The sequence below is a fragment of the Pelobates fuscus genome, chromosome 12 (assembly GCF_036172605.1).
Source record: "Pelobates fuscus isolate aPelFus1 chromosome 12, aPelFus1.pri, whole genome shotgun sequence".
Taxonomy (NCBI): Eukaryota; Metazoa; Chordata; class Amphibia; order Anura; family Pelobatidae; genus Pelobates; species Pelobates fuscus.
The window spans coordinates 85242810-85248809 of record NC_086328.1 but is presented as its reverse complement, the minus strand read 5'-3'; positions in this window follow the sequence as shown (position 1 = coordinate 85248809).

Sequence of the window (6000 nt, the reverse complement as noted above, 5' to 3'; positions counted from 1 at the left end):
AATGGTAGTGACTAAATCTTACTATATGTATTAGATACTACAGACTCACAAGTATATAAGCAACTGTTATTCTATATAAATGAATTAAGTCTAGACAAAAGAAAACACCACACTGACCCTTATTTTATTGTTTATTGGGTGGGAGTTTCCCTTTTCTTTCGCCGATATAGGCTTGATATACTTACCGGGTGGGCCAATATTCGCCTCCGTGTCCTTTATAAAATCATGACTTTACGTCATGTAATTAGTAAAATCTGGTAATTTTATTAAAGGACACGGAGGCTCATATTATGCTAGTTCAAAGCTGTGCAATGACTGTTGATGATACGTGGTCTGTAGGGTGAAAATAATATTCCTTAAAGGTGGATTCTCGAGACCAATCTGCTGTCCGTAATAGGTCCTCCAGCCTGCATCCCAAGTTGAATACTTTAGATGCCATAGCTCCTCTAGTGGAGTGCGCTCCGTATACTGAGGTATCTATGTTTGCAGAGGTCATTATCCACTTCACCCATCGGGCTATCGTTATTGAAGATACTGGCTGATGTGGTGAGTTGATGGCCAGAAATAATTCATGATGTCCAGGGTTTCGAAATGCCTGTGTCCGTGTCTCGTATTCTTTGAGACAGGCTATTGGGCACAGTTTTTTGTTGTGGGGGAATGCTGGATATGATACTGATGATGTCGCTGATTTAGTACGTCTGGAAATATTAAACGTTACTCCTGTTGGAGTAAATGTGCGTGCGTCGACATCCAATGCCCTGACATCCGAGACTCTTTTGCAGGATATTAGGCATAAGAGCATGGCCAGTTTTGCTGATAGTTGTTTCATCGTGAGGTCAGAGTTCTGTGGCCATTGTTCCAAAAGGTTTAAGACCAAATTCACGTCCCATACTGAACTATATCGGGGTCGTGGTGGTCTTGCCAATCGAATTCCGCGTAAGAGTCTGCATACCAACAGATGTTTACCCGCTGGGAATCCTTCTATGCCCTTGTGTCCAGCGGATATTGCTGACCTGTATACATTGATGGTTCGGTATGCTAATCCTTGGTCGTATAGGTGTGTAATAAAACGTAACAGGTGGTTTACAGAGGCACATACGGGATCCACGTGTTGTTCCATGCACCAACCACTCCAGATGTTCCAAGCTTTAGAGTAGGATCTCCGTGTTCCAGGAGCCCAGGCTCCCGCCAGAAGTTCGAGAGTTGTTTGCGGAACGTTTGGCACGACCCAGGGTCCCCGGAAAGAAGCCATGCTAACAATTTGAGTTGTCCCTGCGTCATCAGAGGGTGTGGGTTCCCATCTGGGTCTGAAAGGAGACGTGGGTTCTCGGGTAGCATTCTGGGCAGATCTATGGACATCTCCATAAGTGAAGGGAACCAAGGCTGTGCCGTCCAGAATGGGGTTATGAGGACTAGGGACGTCCGTGCACGGTCTAGGTGTACTAGTGTTCGTGCCAGCAGAGCGAACGGAGGGAACGCGTATAATCGTTTGTTCGGCCATGGTTGTAGGAACGCGTCCGTAGCCAATGCGTCTGGGTCCGGTCTCCAGCTGAAGAACTCTGGGAGTTGTGCATTCAACCGCGACGCAAACAGGTCTATATACATCGGACCCCATAGTGTTTGCAATCATAGGAACGTCTCTCGGTTCAGGCGCCAATCGCTGGTATCCCGTAGGTGTCTGGAGTTCCAATCCGCTACGGTATTTGAAAGTCCCGGGATGTATTCGGCCCGTACTGTTATGTTGCGTTCTAAGCAAAACTGCCAAAATTCTGTGGCTAAGTCTGCCAGGATTTTGGACTTGGTGCCGCCGAGGCGGTTGATGTACTGTACGGCTGATACGTTGTCCATCCTCAGGATGATGGAGCAATGTGTTGCGGGGCCCAGCAGGCTCTTTAGCGCGAACGATCCCGCCATTAATTCCAGGCTGTTGATATGTAGTGTCCTCTCCGCTTGGGACCATTTTCCGCCTGTGGAGGTATGTCCACAGCGCGCTCCCCAGCCCCGTGTGCTGGCATCTGATTCTATTACGCAATCCGGGTTGTTGCCGAAGATTGCTCTGCCGTTCCACGCTTCCATGTGCTGTAGCCACCACTTGAGCTCCTCCTTGGCTGTGTGATCGAGTGGCACAGAGTCTGAGTAGGAGTGTCCTGAGCGTAGTTGTGCGGCTTTTAGTCTCTGTAGGGCCCTGTAGTGCAGGGGTCCCGGGAAGATCGCTTGTATGGAAGCGGAAAGGAGTCCAATTATTCTGGCTAGTTGTCTGACCGTGAGTATTGGACGAGCCAATGTTCTGCGGATCTCCTTCTTGATGATTTTTATCTTTGAGGGTGGTAGGCTTAGGGTCCCTAAGACCGCCCCTATCTCGAATCCTAGGAATTCTAAGGACTGGGAGGGGACTAGTACCGACTTCTCCCAGTTGATTAGAAATCCCAGGTTTTGTAAAAGTGTTATTGCCCAATATAAGTGTTGTTGTAGTAGTAGGGTGTCTTGTGCCATGATCAGCATATCGTCCAGATATATGATCATGCGAACCCCTCTGCTGCGTAGCAGCGCAACCACTGGTTTTAACAGTTTTGTAAAGCACCATGGTGCTGATGATAGGCCAAACGGTAGGCACTGGAACCTCCACGTCTGAGAGTCCCAGCGGAATTGAAGGAGGTGTTGACATTCCTTCGCAATGGGGATGGTGAGATATGCATCTTGGAGGTCTAGCTTGACCATCCAATCCCCCAGCCTGAGAAGATCTCGTAGGCAATGAATCCCTTCCATTTTGAAATGGTGATATCTTTCAAACGCATTGAGCGGGCGTAGGTTGATCACTGGTCTTACCCCACCGCCTTTCTTGGGGACCAGGAACAGGTTGCTCAGGAAGCCAGGGGAGTGAGGTGCGACCTGATAGATCGCTCCCTTCTCCTCCAGTGCTCTGATTTCCTTCGACACGAGTTCTCTGTCCCGTGGGGTGAACACCATCCGCCTTGGTATTACGGATTGGGTTGGGTCCTTTACGAATTCTATGTGGTACCCTGTTACTGTGTTGAGAATCCAGGCATCGGACGTGAGTCTGTGCCATGCCCCGATAAATTTGGAAAGTCTGCCCCCCACGTGTGAGGTACGAGAGAGGGAAGGGGGGAAAGCACTTACCATAAGGTCGTCGGCCGTATGTGGAACCCCTGTGTCCTCTGAGCTGCCACGATCTGCCCCTGACCGGGAAGAAAGGTGCGGGGTTTCTGGTCTCCGTCTGCGGGAACCTTGGAGTAGTGGGGCCTCGGTAGCCCCGATGGGAGCTCCGTGATGGGCGGCTGGACAGGCGGCCCTTGTACCTGCCAGCCCCTCCAAAAACCTTTGGGGAGAACACCCGTTTCAGGTTTGTTTGTGCCTTATCTATGGCTGTAAATGTGCTCACGTAGTTGCCCAGCTCTTTTACAAAGTTGTCTCCGAAAAGGAGGCCTTTTGCCTGGGGTCCAGGCTCGGTTATGGCCATGTTGACCAGTTTAGGGTCTATTTTCATGAGAATTGTTTTCCGCCTCTCAGTACTAAGTGCGGCATTGGAGTTGCCGATGAGGCAAATAGAGCGTTGCGCCCACTCTCGGATCTCTAAGGGATCTAGTGGTGCGCCACCTGAGAGTGTCGCTTCGACTAAGTCGAAGATTTTTGCGCTGGGGCCCAAGGAGTCAAGCACCTTGTCCTGGCAGTGGCGTAAGGAGTAGTCCAGCCCTTTTTTGGCTTTCCAGCCTGCTTTACCCAGGAACTGGGCAATCTTAGGGTCCACCTCCGGTGTGGCGCAAGCCATATCGGGGACCGTTGGGCGTGGGCACTCTGCTCTTAACTTATTCCTGGTTGTTTTATCCAGGGGCTTCCTGATCCTGGCCGCTATATATTGGGCCACATGGTCAGCTGGGAACCAGTCTGAAGACCTAGGATGTTGGAGGTCGTCTGGGTTAAATAGGGGCTCACCCTGAGGGTCTAGGATGATGGAGTCATCCGTGGACCCTTTACCCTTAGCTGGTGTGATTGCCAGGTTGCGCTCAGGGGAAGAGTTCCCTGATTCCAAAGAGCCGATTTCTTCGGACTCACTCATTACCTCCTCTATGTCCGAACCAGAGTCGGATGTCTCTGTCTGGGCTTTTGCCCATTTCCACGTCCTCACCGTTTTTGCCCGGCGGGTGGCTCTCTTACGTGGGGGCCCCACGTCCTCAGTAGTGACAGGGCGTGACCTGTCCGTCATGCTGGTTTTGGAGGTGTGTTTGCCCGCATGGTGGGTCTTTTCCGTAGCCTTACGGCCGCTGAGGGGCGCAGGCTTGTCAGTTTGGGCCTTGGGGCGGAGGCCGCTGGGGTTGTTGTTAGATGCCAGTATGGCGTTACTAATAGATTGTGTCAGGTTCTCTGACATCGCCCCCATTGCCGTGAAAATGGCTTGGGTGACCGATTTGGTCATGGTGGCATCCAGAAGCGAGTGAAACTCCTCCGAGTTCAACTGCTCCATGGATGCCATGTCCTCTCTCTGTGGTGAGCATGGACGTGTTAACTGGGACACGTGTATGGTGTCCTTGCTGATCTCAGTGGGTGTGGAAACCCCTTGGTCCCTGGGGTGCTGCATTATAGGCAGGTTATACAAAGTTCTTGGGACGCTGAGTTAGTAAACAGGTATGTTAGGGTATACTGGATGACCCAGTGAATTTGCCCCAAACTGTAAAAAGGTGTGTGGAAAAAAGGAGCTATCCCTTTAAACCCTGTGTAGGGAAAAGGCAGAAGTAACTATTTGGGCAGTGAGCTCTGCTATTTGCAAAGGGGATTAAGGCACAAACAAAGGCTGTCAGCTTACCGAGTGTTCCCTCCGGAATGGCCGCCAGGGAGCACTGGTAAGCTGCCAGCCAATGCCGATAGCCAATCCCTGAGCGTCCGCCCTCAGATACAGGGGGCGGGCGGAGAAAAAGCGCGGCAAGGACCAGCCAGACTGCTGGAAAATGGCCGCCGCGCCGTGCGACCGTTATTGCGCATGCGGTCTCTGGGTTCAGAGCGCTCGCGCCGGTAACGGCCGCCGCGATTCGCAGGAGGATGGAGTAGAACGGGTAATAAACTACCCGGGGAGGTGTGGGAGGGGGGTTAACCGCCGGAGGGGGGAGGGAAACCCCAGTGAAGTCCTCTATCTGCACCAGGCGCCGATAGGCACCGGTCGGTAGCAGAGCAGAAGGATTAACATATCCCACACATAGGATTAAGACATGTAAATAACATAGAAAATAACATTAAAATTAAAGACATCAATAAATTAACAATCTAAATAAGTTGCTCTGAGGAGAGCTAAAGTTAGATGGTACTTAGCTGAGGCAGCAGCAAAGAAAGAGGAAAGGAAAGGTCACATGAGTAGTTATAGATAGAAGGACTGTTCCTATTGGCTAAGGGTATAATGTTGTGTTAACCCTTGGAGAACCTGTTAAAACTTTTTTTCTATGAATGTTTATACCTTCTCTTTGCTGCTGAGGTATAATAAAGAAAGAGATAAGCATAATATGAGCCTCCGTGTCCTTTAATAAAATCCCAGGATATCAGCAGATTGTAAGATACTGTTTGGAACTTAACCATCAATACACAGTCAGAGTCACTTCAATCACATTACTTCCTCATTCTGACATTTGGTTTGAACAGCAACCGAATCTCTTAATCTGGTCTGCATGCGTTCTTGCTCGGAATTTGAAGTTTACATTAACAAGCAGTTGTAGATGCAACAAGTAAATTGCATTATAGTTTTTCAATAGAAATGAGGAAAGGTCCTTGTGACGAAGTGCCCTTCGCCACTTGGTCCTGGAAAGGCCTTTGTTACAAACAGTCTTTTGTCACTGTTTCTTTAAATGACAAATTGCCCTGTTCCCCTGGATTATGGAGAAGCCTAATTGCCAGCCTCCTTCCTCATGACTATGGCCCTGATGTGTATGGTAAGAACCGTCTGTGGGCACATTGTGACTTTGGTCCCCAGACCTGTAAAATAACTCGTTCGTGCCTTTT